The sequence below is a fragment of the Mirounga leonina genome, unplaced genomic scaffold (genome assembly GCF_011800145.1).
Source record: "Mirounga leonina isolate KUSES-001 unplaced genomic scaffold, KU_Mleo_1.0 Mir_172, whole genome shotgun sequence".
Taxonomy (NCBI): domain Eukaryota; kingdom Metazoa; phylum Chordata; class Mammalia; order Carnivora; family Phocidae; genus Mirounga; species Mirounga leonina.
Genome location: NW_023270442.1, coordinates 1,480,863 through 1,504,313, shown reverse-complemented (window position 1 = coordinate 1,504,313; position 23,451 = coordinate 1,480,863). Strand labels below are relative to the sequence as shown.

Below are 23,451 nucleotides of genomic sequence, written 5' to 3'. Positions count from 1 at the left end.
ACCTTTGTATTAGAATAAAAAAGAAGATAACAGTTTTATGTGGAGGAGAAAGCAGAAGGTCTGGAATTAGGAGACCCTGATGTATTCTACTTCCAGTATGCGTATTAGCAAAGTAACGATTTGCAGATCACCTAACCTTTCTAAGACAAGTCCTAGTTTCCACCTCTAGTAATTAGGAAGTTGCATTAAATGAACTGTTAAATTCAGTATCTATGAAAAACTTCTCAAAAGAATAGCATAAAATTGAAATGGATATTTAAATAGGAATATTCTGAGAGTCTAGTTCTCAGTTGATTTGAGCCATTTCCTTACCTCTCTGTTACTGAAGTTAAATGTCAGTTTAATTTTCCTAGTGGCATGGTGGAATAAATGTATATATGTACATATGTAATATATATATATATACACATGTGTGTGTGTGTGTGTGTGTATATATATATATATACAACTTTAAGAATAGCAGGCCATTAGAGTTTAACTTGTGATTTTTTTATTTCAAAAAATTTCTGACTACAATTACATTAATAAATCCAATTATGTTAATTATTCCTTACCGAATTTCTATTTGTTTCATAAATATGGATACTTAATAGAATATGATACATAATTAGTATTTGAAATCATAACAACATTATACTTTGTGTGACACATTATACCATTAGTATAAAATAACTAGAATTAAAAAACAGATATAATTTTTTTTTTTTGAAGATTTTATTTATTTATTTATTTGAGACAGAGAGAGAAACAGCATGAGAGGGGAGAGGGTCAGAGGGAGAAGCAGGCTCCCCGCTGAGCCGGGAGCCCGATGTGGGACTCGATCCCAGGACTCCGGGACCATGACCTGAGCCGAAGGCAGTCGCTTAACCAACTGAGCCACCCAGGCGCCCAAAAAACAGATATAATTTTTAAAACGATTTTAAATGTCTGGAGTCAAATTTACTCTCCATTATGTCATATATGTGTGTACATATATGACATAATGGAGAGTAAATTTGACTACAGACATATATATATATATATATATATATATATGTATAGAGTTGCAGATGTTTTTTCTTTAATTACAATTTATTTCACTCAATAAAACAATAGAATAGCATCATATTTAAAATTATGTCTCAGTTAAAAAGGGAGAGGTAGATAACAGAGGGGTATATATGTTACCTCCTGGAGGGGTATAAATATAAATATTTCCCTGAAAGATACATCTCTTACACTGTTTGCAAAATCAATGAATCATTTACTTTATTATAATTATTAGTGTGGTTAGTTCCACATATTAATACTACATAAATCCATCTTTAATGTTTAGTGTTCATTCAAATTTCCCTCGTTCTCTTATTTATAAAAGTTTGCAGTTTCCCATCCTTAGAGGTAAGTGTAGGTGGGAAAATTAGCTAAGAAAATAATGAAGAGGGAAAAATATGAACCTTAAATTTCTTGTGTGTGTCTATGACATCCCCCAAAATATCTATATTTTCCCCACAATGTTTATATTAAAAGGTGGATCATAAAGCAGTAAGTTCAGGAGTTAGTTAGAAGTGTGTACAAATAGGTATATATTTGTATTGAATACAGTCTGAAAGAACACCCAACAAAATGGTAATTGTGGTTATCTCCTGTTCATAAACTTAAAGTGAAAATAGTTTTTGTTTCTGTTTTTTTGCACCTTCTAATTTGTCTACAGCAATAATGGATTAGCTATCTGATTATAAGTTAAAATAATAGAACAAAATTTATGCAAATGGAAATTTTACTCCTCAAATATTGTATCCTACTTTGTTGAGCATTTGCTGGGGAAGGCTGTATGGCAGTACATTAATTACACTGTTTCTTTTTATTCTAATTGCATTTGCATAATTATTTCAATAATGAAGTCAAGATATTTAATGTCTCATGATATAAAATGAATATGAAATCCAAAACAAATGTAAGGTGAAAGTCACCTGACAGTAAAGTACATGCACTATTCTATTTAACCGTCCAACAAAAATTTAAATTCATGAGTTTCCCCAGAATTTGTTTCTGTTTTAAAACAAAGCATGCTACTCAGACATCCAGATTATATTTTATCATGCTTTCTGTTTATATATTTCTTTGCTGATTTTATGAATATTTTTGAATTATACATTTTCCTGATTTTTATGTCAAATATCTTATTTGCTAAGATTATTGGCTTCCAAGTTAATAAATCCACTTTCCTTCTCTTTGCTTCTCATATGTGTGAATTACATTTCCAATATTCTATCAATGAGTCTGGTATTTGCAAGTAGAAAATGAGTCCAATGGTCTATATTACAAAGGATAATCCATCTAGGTTAGTGAGGGCTTCATTTAATTAAAATCACACTGCTGGAATATTTTATATATTTTTGTGCATTGAAGGTTCAGTTTATGCTTCTGAGATCAAAAGAAATATTCTTCAACTTTCATTGTGCTAAGCTGAGTTTAATATGTTTTCCACAAAAATAAAATTGTAAAGTGATAAAGTGAGTTTTGGAATTTGAAGGGAAAGCTACAAATAACAAACAAAAAATGGAAAATATAAATAGATTCTCAACTTAAAATTGGGACTATAAAGTACATCCTATATGCTTACCATTACTTAAATATCATCTTCTATAAGTATTTCATTTGTCTCAAAAAGTTGTTTCATTGAGTAGCATGAAACTCAACAATTTTTTAAAAATGTATCAAGCAAAAAAATTTAAGTATGTAGAGTAAAACACCTTGGTCATTTTTTTAAGAAAGCTACTTCTAGATGAATGTGGGAAGATTATATGAAGAGTTAAGACATTGGTAAAACCACTTCCTCATTTACAGTCTCTGTGGTAGGCAGCTTCTGAAATAGATCCCAATGTTCTCCACCCCCTGCTGTTTATACCCTATGTAAAAAACCCTGAGTTTGCATATAGACAGGAACTAGTGACTTGCTTCTAATAAATATAAAATGGCAAAAGTTATATTATGTTGCTTCTAAGATTAGACTACAAAAGATTGTGACTTCCATTGTGTTCCCTTTCTCTCTCTCTCTCTCACCTTTTTGCTTGCTCACTCTGATGAAGGCAACCATGTTTTAAAAGGTGAATTTCCTGTGAAAATATCCACAAAGCAAGAAGACAAAGGAGGATTTTGGCTAACAGCATGCAAAAAACTGAATCCTGCCAACAACCACATGAGTGAGCTTGAAAGGGTTCTTTCTACAGAGGGTCTTGAAATGACTGCTCTTTTCAGAGGCCTTGAAGGTAGCTGTTTGGGTAACCAAAGTCATCAGACCCACTAGGCAACACCTAGCTTCCTGACCCACAGGAACTGAGATAATAAATGCTGTGATAAGCCAGAGAGGTCAACGATAATTTGCTATACAATTGATAATTAACTCAATTTTATATAAATTATGTTCTGAATTCCTATAATGACAAATTCAACAGATGGTAATTTCCCAACAACTACACATACAATGGAACTAATTCAGACAAATAAATATACTTAGTTGCTCTTTTCTGTAATCAGTGGGAGTGAAAAAAGGAAGGGATTAAGAAAAATGTGATGGATAGAAGGAGCAAGATGGCAGAGGAGTAGGAGACCTAAATTTCATCTGGTCCCAGGAATTCAGCTAGATAGGTATCAAACCATTCTGAACACCTAGGAACTTAAAAGGAGATTGAAGAAAAGAATAACAGCAACTCTCTGAATAGAAAAGCGACCACTTTCTGGAAGTCATGGTCCATCCCTTCATCATATTTACCCTTATTTTTGTACATATATAAGTTTTTCTTTCTTTAAAATTTTGGGTGGCACTTTCTTCTAACAGAGCAAAATACACCCAAAATCTAGTGTGTGACACTGATCTATTCACCAGCCTGATCATATTTGATCATATTCATTTTTTTTTTATCTTTTTCTTTTTTTTTTTCTTTCTTTCCCTTTCTTTTCTCTGGGTTTCAGGCCTCTTCTGATTTGTTTAGTGTATATTTTTCTGGGGTCATTGTTACCCTGTTAGCATTTTGTTCTCCCATTCATCTATTCTCTTCTGGACAAAATGACAAGATGGAAAAAATCACCTCAAAAAAAAAAAAAAAAAAAAGAACAAAAGGCAGTACCGACTGCCAGGGACCTAATCAATATGGACATTAGTAAGATGTTGGAACTAGAGTTCAGAATGACGATTATAAATATACTAGCTGGGCTTGAAAAAAGCATGGAAGATACTAGAGAAACCCTTTTTGGAGAAATAAATAACTAAAATCTAACCAAGTTGAAATCAAAAAGGCTATTAATGAAGTGCAATAAAAAATGGAGGCTCTAAGTGCTAGGATAAATGAGGCAGAAGAGAGAATTAGTGATATAGAAGACCAAATGATGGAAAATAAAGAAGCTGAAAAAAAAAAGAGATAAACAACTACTGGATCATGAGGGGAGAATTCAAAAGATAAGTGATACCATAAGACAAAACAATGTTAGAATAATTTGAATCCCAGAAGAAGAAAGATAGAGGCGCAGAAGGTATACTGGAGCAAATTAGAGTAGAGAACTTTTCTAATTTGGGGAAGGAAACGGGCATCAAATCCAGGAGGCACAGAGAATGCCCCTCAAAATCAATAAAAATGGGTCAACACCCGACATCTAATAGTAAAACTTATGAGCCTCAGAGACAAAGAGAAAATCCTGAAAGCAGCTTGGGACAAGAGGTCTGTAACCTACAATGGTAGAAACATTAGATTGGCAACAGACCTATCCACAGAGACCTGGCAGGCCAGAAAGGACTGGCAGATATATTCAGAGCACTAAGTGAGAAAAATATGCAGCCAAGAATACTATATCCAGCTAAGCTGTCATTGAAAATAGAAGGAGAGGTAAAAAGCTTCCAGGACAAACAAAAACTAAAGGAATTTACAAAAACGAAAGCAGCCCTACAAGAAATATTGAAAGGGGTCCTCTAAGCAAAGAGACAGCCTAAAAGTAACATAGACCAGAAAGGAATAGAGACAATATACAGTAACAGTCACCTTATAGGCAATACAGTGGCACTAAATTCATATCTTTCAATAGTTACCCTGAATGTAAATGGGCTAAATGCCCCAATCAAAAGACACAGGCTATCAGATTGGATTAAAAACAAGACCCTTTGATAAGCTGTCTGCAAGAGACTCATGATAGACCCAAAGACACCTCCAGATTGAAAGTGAGGGGGTGGACAACAATTTACCATGCTAATAGACACCAAAAGAAAACTGGGGTGGCAATCCTTATATCAGACAAATTAGATTTTAAACCAAACATTATAATAAGAGATGAGGGACACTATATCCTACTTAAAGGGTCTATCCAACAAGAAGATCTAACAATTGTAAATATCTATGCCCCTAACATGGGAGCAGCCGATTATATAAGCCAAATAATTAAAAAAAAAATCAAAGAAACACATTGACAACAATACAATAATAGTAGGGGACTTTAACACCCCCCTCACTGAAATGGACAGATCATCTAAGCAAAAGATCAGCAAGGAAATAGACTTTAAATGACACACTGAACCAAATGGACTTCACAGATATATTCAGAACATTCCATCCCAAAGCAACAGAATACACATTCTTCTCTAGTGCCCATGGAACATTCTCCAGAATAGATCATGTCTTAGGTCACAAATCAGGTCTCAGCTGGTACCAAAAGATTAGGATCATTTCCTGCATCTTTTCAGACCACAATGCTTTGAAACTAGAACTCAATCACAAGAGGAAAGTTGGAAAGAACTCAAATACATGGAGGCTAAAGAGCATCCTACTGAAGAATGAATGGGTCAACCAGGAAATTAAAGAAGAATTAAAAAAATTCATGGAAACCAATGAAAATGAAAACACAACTGTTCAAAATCTTTGGGATACAGCAAAGGCAGTCCTAAGAGGAAAGTATATAGCAATACAAGCCTTTCTCAAGAAACAAGAAAGGTCTCAAATACACAACATAACCTTACACCTAAAGGAGCTGGAGAAAGAACAACAAACAAAGCCTAAACCCAGGAGGAGAAGAGAAATAGAGCAGAAATCAATGAAATAGAAAACAAAAGAACAGTAGAACAGATCAACAAAATGAGGAGCTGGTTTCCTGAAAGAATTAATAAGATTGATAAACCCCTGACCAGACTTATCAAAAAGAAAAGAGAAATGACCCAAAAAATAAAATCATGAATGAAAGAGGAGAGATCAGAACCAACACCAAAGAAATACAAACAATTATAAGAACATATTATGAGCAACTATATGCCAGCAAATTAGATAATCTGGAAGAAATGGATGCATACCTAGAGATGTATCAACTACCAAAACTGAACCAGGAAGAAATAGAAAATTGAATAGACTTATAACCATTAAGGAAATTGAAGCAGTAATCAACAATCTCTCAACAAACAAGAGCCCAGGGCCAGATGGCTTCCCAAGGGAATTCTACTAAACATTTAAAGAAGAATTAATACCTATTCTTCTGAAACTGTTCCAAAAAATAGAAAAGGAAGGAAAACTTCCAAACTCATTCTATGAGGCCAGCATTACCTTGATCCCCAAATCAGACACAGAACCCATCAAAAAGGAGAATTACAGACCAATATTCCCTGGTGAACATGGATGCAAAAATTCTCACCAAGATACTAGCCAATAAGATCCAACAGTACATTAAAAGGATTATTCACCATGACCAAGTGGGATTTAATCCTGGGTTGCAAGGTTGATTCAGCATCCACAAACCAATCAATGGATACAATATATTAATAAAAGAAGGAAGAAGAACCATATGATCCTCTCAATAGGTGCAGAAAAAGCATTTGACAAAGTACAGCATCTTTTCTTGATCAAAACTCTTCAGAGTATAGGGATAGAAGGCACATACCTCAATATCATAAAAGCCATCTATGAAAAACCCACAGCTAATATCATTCTCAATGGAGAAAAGCTGAAAGCTTTCCCCCTGAGGTCAGGAACACGGCAGGGATGTCCACTATCACCACTGCTACTCAACATAGTATTAGAAGTCCTAGCCACAGCAATCAGACAACAAAAAGAAATAAAAGGCATATGAATTGGCAAAGAAGAAATCAAATTCTCACTCTTTGCAGATGATATGATACTTTATGTGGAAAACCCAAAAGACTCCGCCCCAAAACTGCTAGAACTCATACAGGAATTCAGTAAAGTGGCAGGATATAAAATCAATGCACAGAAATCAGTGGCATTCCTATACACCAACAACAAGACAGAAGAAAGAGAAATTAGGGAGTTGATCCCATTTACAATTGCACCCAAAACCATAAGATACCTAGGAATAAATCTAACCAAAGAGGCAAAGAATCTGTACTCAGAGAACTATAAAATACTCATGAAAGAAATTGAGGAAGACACAAAGAAATGTTCCATGCTCATGGCTTGGAAGAACAAATATTGTGAAGATGTCAATGCTACCTGGAGTAATCTACACATTTAATGCAATCCCTATCAAAATACCATCAACTTTTTTCAAAGAAATGGAACAAATAATCCTAAAATTTGTATGGAACCAGAAAAGACTCCGAATAGCCAGACACAATTCTGGACTTCAAGCTCTATTACAAAGCTGTCATTATCAAGACAGTATGGTACTGGCACAAAAACAAACACATAGATCAATGGGACAGAATAGAGAGCCCAGAAATGGACCCTCAACTCTATGGTCAACTAATCTTCGACAAAGCAGGAAAGAATGTCCAATGGAAAAAAGACAGTCTCTTCAACAAATGGTGTTGGGAAAATTGGACATCCACATGAAGAAGAATGAAACTGGACCATTTCTTTACACCACACACAGAAAATAGACTCAAAATGGTTGAAAGACTTAAACATGAGACAGGAGCCCATCAAAATCCTAGAGGAGAACACTGGCAGCAACCTATTCGACCTCAGCCGCAGCAGCTTCTTCCTGGAAACATCGCCAAAGGCAAGGGAAGCAAGGGCAAAAATGAACTATTGGGACTTCATCAAGATAAAAAGCTTTTGCACAGGAAACAGTCAACAAAACCAAAAGAGAACTGACAGAATGGGAGAAGATATTTGCAAATGACATATCAGATAAAGGGTTAGTATCCAAAATCTATAAAGAACTTATCAAACTCAACACCCAAAGAACAAAGAATCAAATCAAGAAATGGACAGAAGACATGAACAGACATTTTCCAAAGAAGACATCCAAATGGCCAACGGACACATGAAAAAGTGCTCAACATCGTTGGGCATCAGGGAAATCCAAATGAAAACCTCAATGAGATATCACCTCACACCAGTTAGAATGGCTAAAATTAAAAGTCAAGAAACAACAATGTTGGCGAGGATGCGGAGAAAGGGGAACCCTCCTACACTGTTGGTGGGAATGCAAGCTGGTGCAGCCACTCTAGAAAACAGTATGGAGGTTCCTCAGAAAGTTGAAAATAGAGCTGCCGTATGATCCAGTAATTGCATGACTGGGTATTTACCCCAAACATAGAAATATAGTGATCCGAAGGGGTACATGAACCCTGATGTTTATAGCAGCAATGTCCACAATAGCCAAACTATGGAAAGAGCCAAGATGTCCATCGACAGATGAATGGATAAAGAAGTTGTGGTGTATATATATATAATGGAATATTATGTAGCCATCAAAAAAAAAAAATGAAATCTTTCCATTTGCAATAATGTGGATGGAACTGGATGGTATTATGCTGAGCGAAATAAGTCAATCAGAGAGAAACATGTATCATATGACCTCACTGATATGAGGAATTCTTAATCTCAGGAATCAAAGTGAGGGTTCCTGGAGCAGTGGGGGGTGGGAGGCATGGGGTGACTGGGTGATAGACATTGAGGAGGGTATGGGCTATGGTGAGAGCTGTGAATTTTGTAAGACTGTTGAATCACAGACCTGTACCTCTGAAACATATAATACATTATATGTTTAAAAAAAAAAAGAAGAAGATAGTAGGAAGGGAAAAATGAAGGGGGGAGGGTCAGAGGGGGAGACGAACCATGAGAGACTATGGACTCTGAAAAACAAACTGAGGGTTCTAGTGGGGAGGAGTGTTGGGGGATGGGTTAGCCTGGTGATGGGTCTTAAAGAGGGCACGTACCGCATGGAGCACTGGGTGTTATATGCAAACAATGAATCATGGAACACTACATCAAAAACTAATGATGTAATAAACATAATATTATAAATAAACATAAAATAAAATTAAACATAATAAAATAAACATAATTAAAATTAAAAAACAGAAAAATGTGATGAAGTACATATGCATTTTCTACCAAATTAATAGAATAAAAATTTTCAATAATTTATAATTATTCATCAAAAAATATACACTATATTTTTATAAAGAAATTAATGGAAGTTTAAGAGTTGTATATGTTGTAGGGCAGTTTGGTCTTCTAGATGGATTGCTTTATTGTCACCATTATAACTTAGTTCTAATCAATAGTCTGCTTATAACTAGATAGGCTTTATGTAACTAGTCTCTGTCTCATGGATGAAGGTGCTGGATGAGATGATCTTTAGGATACATAACAATTATACAATTCTATGATTATAATCTCTGATTTCTTACCCATTTTTATACATTTAACACTCAAAGTTTAGTGAACTGAAGTAGAAATTATCATTGGAAGTACAGATTAAAAATAAATTGGGACAAATTTAAAATAAAACAATACAACTGGACTGTCAAGGAAATCTAAGGCAGTTTTTATATAAAATATTTTATAATTAAAGGAAGATTAATTAAGCTATAGCTATTTTGATTGATTACAATATTTCAGGCTCTGTGCTGAGTGACAAGCCTATAGGCACATATTTATAAAAGAATCGAGATAAGGTTTAAATTTCCATTCCCAAATCATATAGTCACAGTGGTCACTTAAGATGTATATATAATGTTAAAACATTTTATTTTGTTTTAATTTATTGAAAACATTTTAATTTTGTGTTATGGAATGAAATATTATTTAAAACCTTAATTACATTAAAATTAGTTAAGAACAATTAGAAAAATCTTCATCAAATAAAGACTAAAGTTTTTATAATTATATAAGTTTTATAATTTTATAAACAAAAGTTAGTGTTTACACTGGAAATTAACACAGAGATTTGATAAAAATAAATGTACAGGTAACTTGTAAAGCAGTTGCCAGAATATTGACATATTTCTTACTAATAGGTAAAAGTAAAATTGGATCATCTCTGAAATAGTGGGCATGATTACAACTATTTCCCTCTAGTAATAGTGAAGGATCATTGCTTTTCCTCTTAAAGTACAAATTTAATTAAGGTTGTGTTTAATTTAAATATCAAAGTTTTTTTTTTTTGTTAAGCCAAATAAATCCAATTCATTTCAAAGAGCAATTTATGTGCTGGGTAATAAGCATGACACACTGACTACTTAGGTGAAGCAGAAAGATAAAGATGGCTATATTTAATTTTTAAGAGATGTGACACATAACATAATAACTGACCTTACATAGGAAATCTCTGTGATTATATAAATCAGAGAGCTTCTATGATATGAAATAAAGCCTCCTGGGTAACTAATATTCTGAGAGTTATATTGCTGATATGGAAAAAGCGAAGCTGACAGGCAATGAGATTAAGCAAAGGGCATAGAGTGCACATCCTAATGCTTGACTTCCAGAAGCGATAAAATATCTCCTTTTTAATGAACTTTCCCTAACTATTTTACCATTTCCAAGTGTTGTTTCATAAATGGAAATAAGTTTTCATAGTGAATATTATATTAACGTTTGAAATTCACTAAGAAAAACCCAAGTCCTTAAATCATATATTCATTACATTCTTTCAAGAAACAATAAAATTGATATTTCTTAATTGCTACTTTTGTGTTTTACTCTATACTATTTTACTGGCAGTTAAAATGACTTGCTATATCTTGTTTAAGGGTAAATAGGGAGCATGTGCATAGTTAATTGAAGCAATGTAAAAGTTGATTGGCCTTATCAGTTCAGTCATCATTATTTTTACCTGATCTTTTGATAGGAGGATGGTCGGAAAGAGTTGTAGCATCAACTTTGGATCCAAAGTTCACTTCACTGAATTAAGAAGCAGAGCTAATACTGAAAAAGAGCTCATACTTTGAAGAAACTAAGCACATAATTATTAAGTGAATATATTAAGATGCAGGATCTAGTTACAATGTAGCTGTAAAGTGCTGCCTTGTCTTTGCCCCCTGCTCAAACTAAAGCTGTTACCTTTCTAGCCCTGTCCGCCATGGTGCTTAGCAGCCAGGGATGCATGGTCTCAGACATGTTTACCAAGTAAAACACTGACTTGAGGGGCACCTGGGTGGCTCAGTCATTAAGCGTCTGCCTTCGGCTCAGGTCATGATCCCAGGGTCCTGGGATCGAGCCCCACATCGGGCTCCCTGCTCAGCGGGGAGTCTACTTCTCCCTCTCCCACTCCCCCTGCTTGTATTCCCTCTCTCGCTGTGTCTCTCTCTGTCAAATGAATAAATAAAATCTTAAAAAAAAAAAAAAAAAGTGAATATATTAAATCTAAATTATTAAATGAATATACTCAAACAATTTTTGAGATGATAAAATATATAGCTATTTATGAAACACTCAGATTGTTATAATCAAATCACCTTGGGATTCTTGGTGGTGGTGGTTTATTGTGACTGGTGACACTTTCATATTTAACTAAATATGTATGACAAAGTAAAAGGATAGACCAAATGTATTTCAACTTTTCTATTCTTTCATTTTTATTTTCCATATTATTTGCTGAACATTTTAAAATACATTTCCTCAGATCTTAAGATATGCAAATGCATATTTCCATTGAGAATTTTAGACCACCTTTATTATACTTTTTCCATAATTCACTATATTCTGTCCTTTAATTCAATAATAGATCCTGCCACTTTTATTACTAATGAATGTGTCTACCTATGCTATCAAGAATTAAAATTATTTCTTTAAGGTTGTGCTTTAATAGCTCTAAATCTAGCCAATTATTCTATTAAATTGCTAACTTAAGACAGAAAAGGGATATAATTCAGGAACTATAGTGGCTCTATATTTAGACTGACATTTTGGTTCACTCTTTATATAAACTGAATTTATCTGATAGTTCAAGCATTCTACCTTACCAATAGTAGACAATTTTTGACTAGCCTATAATTTCCTGGTAATTCACATGTAAATATCCAACTAGAAAGAGAGCTGTCAAGTCTTCCATATAATTCAGTCATTAAGGATTAATGCAATGGTGCTTCCACCATATTCAATTATGAATAAATTTATATAGGAATTTTGAATGTTATTTACTTAAAAATTGAATATTTTGATAATACAATACGTTACTGGGTAAAATAAAAGTCAAAATTAGTTGTTCCCTTACTTTGCTGGATAAATGTAAGTTTTTACTAAAAAATTTTTGAAACAGCCTATAAAAACTTTTACAATTGAACTGATTTACACAGAAATGAATACCCTAGGGGCACCTAGGTGGCTCAGTCAGTTGAGCATCCAGCTCTTGATTTGGCTTAGGTCATGATCTCCGGGTTGTGAGATAGAGCGCCATGTGGGGCTCTACAGAGTCTGCTTGAGATTCTCTCTCTCCCTCTACCTCTTCCTCTCCCCCTCCCCCAGTGCACACTCTCTCTCTCTAGAATAAATAAAATCTTTAAAAAAAAAATGAATATAGTATTCAATTGTATTCACTGTAAACTGCCAATTAGGAATTTAAGTATTATCTACAATCTTTCAGAGGGCTATTCTTCCTTTCACTCTAACTCATAAATATGTGTGTATGCAAATCTTTCAATACATATGTATATTTATAAACATGTATAAATATGCATTCGTTCATATACTAAGACACACCAATTAGAATAAGGCTTAAAATAAGTGACCAAAAATTAATATAGTGCAATTAATACCTCTAGGTTAATAATATTTTATATTTTTAACATACATTCAATATCACCTCAGGTCTTCTTTATCTGGTATTTTACCATTTTTTTTGGAAACAGGCATCATTTGCACATCCATACCTTTAAACTAGTCTTGTGAGACAGTGCAAAAACAAACAAACAAAAAAAGAATAAAAATAATCAAGGACAAGACTTAACTCCTGACAAATACGACCCATGTATATTACAAATACATGTGTTTGAGGATTACTCAATGTTTATGACTGCATTTTTTTCTACTTCTTTCTAATTTCTACTAGCAGTGCAAATTTGACTGAACTTGGGAACTTGCAGCTGTAATCTATGCAAGTGTTAAGTTTCACAATGTAATTTGCATTCTTTGATTAATATGATTAATTTACTTATTGCATGACTCATTTAACCTATTGAGTGTGTAAAAATACTCAATGACCTATATAAATATTTGGTGTTACTCAAAAATTATAATTATTGTTCACATATATCTCTTCAAACAATAGATATCCACTATTGAACTTATCTTCCATAATCGTTAAAATCTTATTTCTAGTAAAATATCTTTGAATTAACCCTTTTGATCAAAAAGTGTAAAAAGTAAACATTTATGAGTAGCTAATGGTAATTCTAATTTTGTTGAAAAATAATAGTTTTATCAACTTGATGACAAGTGTCATTTCAGACAAAATATTAATATTTGCATTTCTTCTTGAAAATTCTGTGGTCTGTTTAACTTGCTATATTTGAACCTCCCTATACTGAGAATAATTATTTACAATCCTACTAAATAACTATAATTTTTTTTAATTACCAATTATGCAGGGTTAAATGAGGACTACAACAAATATCTTCATATTTTATAGACAAATTTTGAAGGAATGTGAACCATAAGATTTTTACATATTCTTTATAACATCAGGTTAATTTGTTCAGCTATTTCCTAAAGGACTAGCAATTATGCCTGTTGATGGTTTTATGCTTTAATAGCTTCTTTACCATCATCATAAGAATATTTTTATGCTTCTAAAGTTGTCACTTATCATCTAGCAAGTTTTTTTTTTAATAAAAGCTGAAAATGAATGAATGGAAATCTTTCTAATATATATGGAATTCTTTAAGAAAATGAAGACAATTTAACCTGTGGAATGAATCAGAAAACTGATAAAAAAAAATATCTCCTAAAGAAATAGAAATATGATTTTTTTAGGAAGATTAAACAGTTCTGTTATTAAATCAATTTGAACATCAGAACCTGTCTGAAAATGCATTGTCCTTATATCAGGCAGAATCTTAAGATGGACCTTGTTCAGTGCTATGCCTATCAAAATCCCAATGGCATTTATAGAAAAATAGAGTAGACAACCTTAAAATTCATATGGAATCACAAAGTACTTAGAATAGCTTTAAAAAAGCACAAACAAATACAAACAAAACAAGAAAACATAAAAAAAAAAAGCTTGAAGACTCATACTTCCTGACTTCAAAACATGTTACAAAGCAGGCGCCTGGGTGGCTCAGTTGGTTAAGCATCTGCCTTCAGCTCAGGTCATGATCCTGGAGCCCTGGAATTGAGTCCCACATCAGGCTACCTGTTCAGTGGGGTCTGTTTCTCCCTCTGACCCTCCCTCCTCTCATGCTCTCTCTCTGTCTCATTCTTTACCTTTCAAATAAATAAATAAATAAATATTTAAAAAAAAAAAAAACACGTTACAAAGCTACAGTAATCAAAATAGTATGGTACTGGCATAAAGACAGACATACAGTCAATGAAACAGAGAGCCCAGAAATAAACCTATGTATATATGACTAAATGATTTTTGACAAGGGGGCCAAAGCTATATAATGAGGAAAAGATAGTCTCTTTAACAAATAGTTTTGGGAAAACGATATTCACATGCAAAAGATTGAACTTGGAGCTTCATCATAGACTACACAAAAATCAAGTCAAAATGGACTAAAGACTTAAATTCAGTTTATGAAACTACAAAACTCTTAGAAGAAAGCATGGGGAAAATCCTCATAACATTGGTCTTGGCAATGATTTCTTGAATATGACAGCAAAAGCGTTGATAATGAGAGCAAAAACAGGTAAGTGGGACTACATCAAGTTAAAATCTCCTGTACAGCAAAGGAAACAATAGATTTAAAGATAACCCAGGGAATGGGAGAAAATATTTGCAAACTACGTATCTGATAAAAGTTCAATCTCCAAAACATATAAGCAACCCCTACACTCAAGAGCAAAGAAACACAGGGTGCCTGGGTGGCTCAGTCGGTTAAGTGTCCGCCTTCAGCTCAGGTCATGATCCCAGGGTCCAGGGATCCAACCCTGCATCAAGCTCCCTGCTCAACGGGGAGTCTGCTTCTCCCTCTGCCCCTCCTTCCCCCCGACTCATGCTCTCTTTCTCTGTCTCTCTCAAACAAATAGAATAAATCTTAAAAAAAAAAAAGAGTAAAGAAACAAATAACTCAATTTAAAAATGGACAAAGAATTTGAACAGACATTATAACAAAACAAGACATGGTAATATCCAAAGGGTACATGAAGAGGTGCTTAACATCACTAGTCATCAGGAAAATACAACTCAAAATCACAATGAGACATCACCTCACACTTGTTAGGATGGCTATTTTATTCAAAACAAAACAAAACAAAAAAACACCAAGAGTTTGTGAGGAAATGGAAAAACTGGAATCTTTGTACACTGTTGGTGGGAATGTAAAGTGCTGCATCCACTGCAGAAAATACTATGGAGGCACCTCAAAAATTAAAAATAGAATCATCTTGTAATCCAACAATCCCATTTCTGGGTATATTCCAACAAAAATTGAAATCAGGACCTCAAAGAGTTATCTGCATGCCCCTGTTCACAGTAGCATTATCCACAGTAACCAAGGTATGGAAACAACCTATGAATGAATGGATAAAGAAAGTGGTACGTATATTCAATGGAATTTTATTCAGCTTTTAAAAATAAGAAAAGCCTGTCATTATGCAGCAACATAATGAATGAATTTAGAGGACTTTATGCTAAGTGAAGTAAACCAGTCACTGAAGGACAAATACTACATGAATCCACTTAAATGAGGTATCTGAAATAGTCAAATCTAAAGAAGCAGGGAGTAGAATGATGGTTGCCAGGGGAAATGGGAATTTGTTGCTCAACAGGAATAAAATTTCAGTTTTACAAGATGATTAAGTTCTAGAGATCTGCTGTACAATACTGCCATATAGTGAACCATACTATATTGTGGGCTTAAGTATTTGTTAAGAGTGTACATCTCATGTTAAGTGTTCTTACCATAATTGGAAAAAAAAAAAAAAAGTTGGCTTTGTAACCTTTGCCTCTGGCATTATACCAGTGATTATTTTATATTGTATGGCAAAAGGGGATTTTGCAGGTGTAGTTAAGATTACTAATTTGGTGACTTTAGGTAGAGACGTTGTCTGAGTGGGCATAATCTAATCCCATCCTTACAAAGTGGAAAGTCTTCTCAGGCTGGTGACAGAAGAAGTCAGAGAGATTTGAAGCACGAAGAGGATTCAATCCACCAATGCTGGCTGGAAGATGGAGGTTGCCATGTGACCAGGAATTCAGTAGGCCTATAAAATCTGAGAGTGTCTCTGGTTGACAACCAGAAAGGAAACCAGAACCTCACTCCTACAAGCAAGAAGGTCTGAATTCTGCCAACAATCTGAATGAGCTTGGAAGCAGATCCCTCCAGATAGGAACCCAGTAGACTCCTTGCTTAGGCCTTGTAAGGCCCTTTGCAGAGGTTGCAGATAAGCCTGACCAGACTTCTAATCTACAAATTTTTCAAGACTTTTATAGGCAGATCTATCAGCTTTGTTGATTATACTCTTACTTTGATATTGCATCAGAGCGATTAGAAGAAAAAAACACATATAACTCATTTTTTTTAAAGATTTTATTTATTTATTTGACAGAGAGAGACACAGCAAGAGAGGGAACCTAAGCAGAGGGAGTGGGAGAGGGAGAAGCAAGCTTCCTGCGGAGCAGGGAGCCCAATGCGGGGCTCGATGCGGGGCTCGATCCCACGACCCTGTAATCATGACCTGTAATCATGCAGATGCTTAACGACTGAGCCACTCAGGTGCCCCACCACATATAACTCTTGAATTTAGACTAAACTAGCAGAGAAATGCTAACAATAAAATATATTCAAGTTGCTCTCTCCTAAACCTAGAAAGTACCTTTTTCAACATTTGAGTGTGTACAAACACACACACACACACACACACACACACTTCATTCTCTGGCAGAAGCTGCAAGGTTGATTATCTTAAAACCTGGCATCATCAAAATGATGCCAATATTTTGTTCATTATTCTGTTTATTTTATGATGTCATTAATTATCCTGCAGTTACTTTCTATTTTCTACAAAATAAAAGTTTATTCATTGTTCTGATAATTAAACACTCAGATATATATCAGACTATCAACCAAACAGTACTGGTGTTTTTTGTTGTTGTTGTTGTTGTTGTTTTCCCCTTGCTACAATTTTAGAGAATGGATGATCTTTCTATTCTATTAGGTCTGTTGTTTTTTGTCCAACACAAACATTAAGATAGTTCCCTTGTCATATATAGACTTTTTTTTTGTATTATTTCTTCACTCAAATATATTAGTAGAGTAGCTAAACCTTCTGTACTAGGATAGAAATAACTAAGAACACAGCAGAGAGAATAAGAGAAGAAAAAGAACATAAAAACACTTTCATTGAACCAGGGGATTAAGCTGTATTTAATTTGTTTTTATAGCATGGCCATTCAATTCCTCATTTATTCCAGAAACATTGATTGACCACTTTCTGTATTCTAGGAAGACACTTGGCCACTTGACACTCACCTTCCTGAGTATAAGGAAGGCATTTACTCAGTATGTACACTACTATCCTGGAAAATGTTTAAAAAGTGACATCATTATTACTGATTAAATACACTAAACACCTTCTCAACTCCATGACCAAATTTTTGCCTATATTTATAACCATTCCAAGTTTAAAACCTATTTTAGTTGCATGTTAAAGAAACAAAAGTAAGAAGGATATGTTTTTGTGTTATATAACTGAAAAGTCAGGTAAGGATAAGTTCAAATGCTAAAATGATGTTGGCACCTTTTTCTCTACCTCTGGGCTTCATTTTCTTTGATTTTAGTTCCTTTTTCATGCAGAGGTCTGGATTTAAACAAAAATTTAGATGGAAATATTAAAGGTGCCAAATAAGGCCAAGACAGGTGGCAAACTGATCTTTCCAAGACTATATCTATCTCCAGAAATCTCAGCAATTCTTTTTTTCTCAGAATCGGAAATCATAGAGGAAGTCTGATTGACATATTTGTGTTCACTTTTCTATGAACAAATCACTTTGTCCAGACGACTAGGATATTTGGCTAGATCTGGCTCACTTATTCTTCCTTGTATCAGGTAAAGACAATGTACTAACTCTCACCAGGAAAGAGGTTTTATTACTAGAAAAAGGAAAAATGGAAAGTATATAGTTACAAATCTACCACTTTCCACTAGAGCTTACTATCAGTCAGTATAATGTATTTGCTTTGATTTGATGGTATTGGGGTTTTCAAATTTTTATTATGTCATTTTACTCACATATCAAACTTTTTCCATTTACATTAGAGTATGCTGTTATCTAGAATGTTATTTATCTTCTTCACTTTTCCAAATCCCTCTTATCTATGGAATTATAATTCAATTTATATACCCTATATGAAATCTTTTCTATGTTAAAATAATCTCCAGTTCTTTTAATGCTTTACAGTATTTAATATTGTTCTTAATTGTTTTACTATATTACATTGACAATAAAACCTTAAACAATAACATAGCTCCTGGAATGTGCCTGCATATTAGAGAAATACTGGTTTTCTTATGGTTCTCAAAAAAAAATATTTCTTAATTACAAATGGATTTCTAAATGGAGCACTAGCCGTGTATAGTTACATGCAGACATCCAAAGCTAGGTCTTGCCCTGCAATGGAGCATTAGATATGACTGTTCAAGCCCCTAAGGTGATTTACTTTTAATTATACAAAATAAAATTAACTTATTCTGCCGGGGCACTTAAAGTTGCTTCTGTCTGTCTGTCTCATCACAACAAACATCTCAGGACATTTTCTAAAAGATATTTTTTTTATCATATTGGAATTTGAAATATACATAAAAAGACTTTAGCAAATTTGTTGATTTAGAGCATATTTGTCCAGAGATTACCAAGTAACTAGTTAGATGAAAGTGGGCTTAATTAGGTGAGCTAAAGAGATATTTAATAAACTCTTACTCCTTTCTAAAATGTTAAGCCTACCTTAAAATTAAAGCTTCTTCAACTTTGGATCAAAAATTTTCATTATAGGGACGCCTGGGTGACTCAGTCGTTGAGCGTCTGCCTTCGGCTCAGGTCATGATCCCAGGGTCCTGGGATCGAGCCCCGCATCGGGCTCCCTGCTTGGCGGGAAGCCTGCTTCTCCCTCTCCCACTCCCCCTGCTTGTGTTCCCTCTCTCGCTGTGTCTCTCTCTGTCAAATAAATAAAATCTTTAAAAAAAAATTTTTTTTTCATTATAGGGGCGCCTGGTGGCTCAGTCGTTAAGCGTCTGCCTTCAGCTCAGGTCATGATCCCGGGGTCCTGGGATCGAGCCCCGCATCGGGCTCCCTGCTCAGCGGGAAGCCTGCTTCTCCCTCTCCCTCTCCCTGCTTGTGTTCCTGCTCTCGCTGCGTCTCTCTCTGTCAAATAAATAAATAAAATCTTTAAAAAAATTAATTATAGATTAAATTTCTAGATTTCTACAATGTGTGAATAAATGAAAGAAAATCAGTTTCGACACTTTCTGAAATCCCTGGCAAATAGGGCTGTCTATTTTTGCTAAAAAAAAAAAAAAAAAGGCTGAGAAGTCTGCCAACCTGTATTCCTCGTTCATACCCTAAGCTTTCTTTTTTTTTTTGACTGAATTTTTTTTATTATGTTATGTTAATCACCATGCATTACATCATCAGTTTTTGATGTAGTGTTCCATGATTCATTCTTTACTAAGCTTTCTGTTAGATCATGAACAATGAGACGTCTGAGAGATGCTACTCTCATCTTTTCTGAAATTTGGAAGCTTTTATTAGATGGCATGATATATTGCTTATTCAATTCGTTTATAACTAGTCCAATGTGATTAGAGGAGCTAGAGACAAATTTTGCACTCTGAAGTTAAAGAGAGGTATAGAGAAGATATTTCCTATAGATAGAGATATCTTAACTATGCAGTTAAATAGAAACAAAGCTAAACTTAAAAATTTCACATTAAGCAAAAATAAATGCATAATTAAAGAAAGAAATAATAAAAAAGAAGAGGTTAAAAATTGCTCCATACCTATAAGAGAAATGTTAAGGTTGTGATTTTTCACATTTTTAGAACATATTTTATTTATGAACCAAGAAATTTCTCTGAGATAGGACTTGATGCAGAACTTGTAATAAAAACCATAGTTTGCTTATGAAGTTGTCTCCTTGAGTTCTCCAGATTCTATTGAATAAAAAAGAGTGAACTATGATTTTTGGATCAAAAGGATGAAAGAAAACTGATTACATGTTAGAATGTTTTGTTATGACTTTAATAACTAAACAAGAAAAATTGAATTATTGATTTAATTTTGATCAATTAAAATATTGATTAAAATGCTTAAACATTTTCTAACTGGATAGATAAATATGTGTCTACATATATAAATATTTGCACATATTTAATTCCTTTGGAACTTTTCTCTAGCAGTGTGAACATTTTAAGATTAATTTTTTTTAATTGTATAAGTAAATGTCTATTCTTTCTCAGTTTTTTGCAAATGTATAGAAACTATTGTGGGGCGCCTGGGTGGCTCAGTTGGTTGAGCGACTGCCTTCGGCTCAGGTCATGATCCTGGAGTCCCTGGATCGAGTCCCGCATCAGGCTCCCTGCTCGGCAGGGAGTCTGCTTCTCCCTCTGACCCTCCCCCCTCTCATGTGCTCTCTCTCATTCTCTCTGTCTCAAATAAATAAATAAAATCTTAAAAAAAAAAAAAAACTATTGTGTTAAAAGAGGGCTTTTCACAAAATCATTTACCATTTATGCTATTTAAAAGAAAACATTGGGGCACCTGGATGGCTCAGTCAGTTAAGCATCTGCTTTTGGCTCAGGTCATGATCCTGGGTCCTGGGATCGAGCCCCCATGTCAGTCACCCTGCTCAGTGAGGAGTCTGCTTCTCCCTCTGCCCTTTCCTCCTGCTCATGCTCTCTGTCTCTCAAATGAATAAATAAATCTTTAAAAAATAATAAATTAAAGCATTGTTTTTCTTAATATAATCTTAAAAATGTAGTATCAACCACATGATATATTTAAAATATTTTTCTGAAATATCTCATTACTGTATGTTACATTTTTATGTACTATAAAAATTTTCCACTCTTCTAATGTATTTTCATATGTTCGTATATTTTTTATTTTCAATGATATGTGAAAAGTTTACACTTCATATTTATATATACTCAGTATTACAAAATAGTTCTAATTAGTGCCATGTATCCTAAGTATTACGGGAAAATCTTTTTGTTTGTTATGTTTAAGAGAAGCATGTCATAGACTTATTTACCATCTCAGAAAAGTGTCAGAAAAGGACTAGAATATGAAATAATTATAGCTTATTTGGCTGGACTTTAGTTTTCTTTAAATACACTCATCTATTTTTTTCTCTATAGCCAAAATCCATTCTTTCAACTTAGTCTTTAGTGCACTTTGTTTCCCATTAGACATTATAAAACTTTTAGCTTAAGTACTGTACTCTAAAATGTATTTTTCTTAAGTAGACTTAATAATATATTTCTAAACTTTTCCCCTGTACTACCTTCATCTGTAAAGCTGACTAAATAGTCACACTATGAAATTGATTACTTGGGCAATGAAGCAGAGCATAATCTTTGATTTTTAAAGATAATTCTCTGTTCTGGCATACGGTAGCTCTATTACATAAAATTCTTTTCTACTTTTCGTAATGCTAGATACTCAAAATAGGGGAAAAATCATGTCATTTGAATTCAAATATATTTATCATTAATAAAATTATTTTGTATATCATCATTATGTATTACAAGAGTAATGTATTATAGTTACTGTCAGTCTTCACGGACGGTTTTTAATGGCCAAGAACTGTATTTATTTACCATGTCACTTACTCATTTGTTGTTGTATTTGTTTCAGTAATTCAGTATTTATGGATAATTTAATATATAACATAATTGTTTACCATGATTATATTGAGGAAAAAACAGATATCTTTTCCCTTAAGGTAAGTGATTATGACTAAACCATCAACATCAAATAAAAGAAAATAAATTTATGCTTTAAATATGAATAATGTTGTAAAGAGTTATAAAACATTCTGTACTAGGTAATAATTATCTCTAAGGTTATACTTGTATTATACATCATTGAGAGGAAGCTAAATTGAAGGGGATTAATATCAAAATAGAAACTAAAATGGAGCCTTCAGTCGTTAATGTTCTCCTGTTAGGTCAGGGTTAAACTCTAGTAAAAGCAGTATTATTCCTATTGTTACAATAAGAAAATTGATAATAGCTCTCCATACCCAAACCATTTATATTTTTCATAAATTATATCTGGTATTAGACTGTACTCATCAAATTTCTTATTACATTTTCTTTTTATTTGAGTATAGTTGGCACATAATGTTACATAGTTTCGGGTGTACAACTTAGTGATTTGACAAGATTACACCTTAAGATATATTCACCACAAGTGTAGCTACCATCTATCTTGTCCTGTTATATTGCCATTACAGTATCACTGACTGTGGTCCTTATGCTGTGCTTTTTATTCCTGAGATTTATTCATTCCATAACTGGAAGCCCAAATCTCCCTCTCTCCTTCACCAATTGCCCAACCACTCCTCTCCCATTTGGTGACCATCAGTTTGTTCTCTGTATTTACAGGTCTTATTCTGCTTTTTGTATGTTAGTGTCCATCAATAGACAAATGGATAAGGAAAAAATGTGGTGCGTGATATCTAATATATGTATATAATGAAATATTATGCAACCATTAAAAGGATGAGATTGTGCCATTTTCAAGAGCATGGATGGACCTAGAGGGTATTATGCTAAGTGAGATAAGTCAGACTGAAAAAGACAAATACCATATGATTCTACTCATAAGTGGAAGCTAAAAATACCAAACACCCAAAACAAAAACAGATAATGCTGTATTACAAAAACTCACAAAATATTGATGGCTACAATGCAAGCATTTATATCATACTTAGAAGAAGTACACATGTTGATTGAGATTAAGTTTATCTCATCTGCAGTCAACTAGGTACATCTGGGCTAGGCTGAACTTCAGACTTTGATGTGAGTCCACGTCACCTTTGTATGCCTTCATTGTTGGACCACGGCTGAAGGTAGAATCCAG

General features: G+C 33.7%; 1 non-coding gene across 1 annotated transcript; it reads left to right on the top strand.

Annotated features, from left to right (window-relative positions):
* Window positions 1-11,190: 11,190 nt before the first annotated feature.
* On the top strand, window positions 11,191-11,321 carry LOC118018928. The gene has a single exon (XR_004681521.1). It is a non-coding gene; the product is annotated as a small nucleolar RNA SNORA63 (small nucleolar RNA).
* Window positions 11,322-23,451: the final 12,130 nt, after the last annotated feature.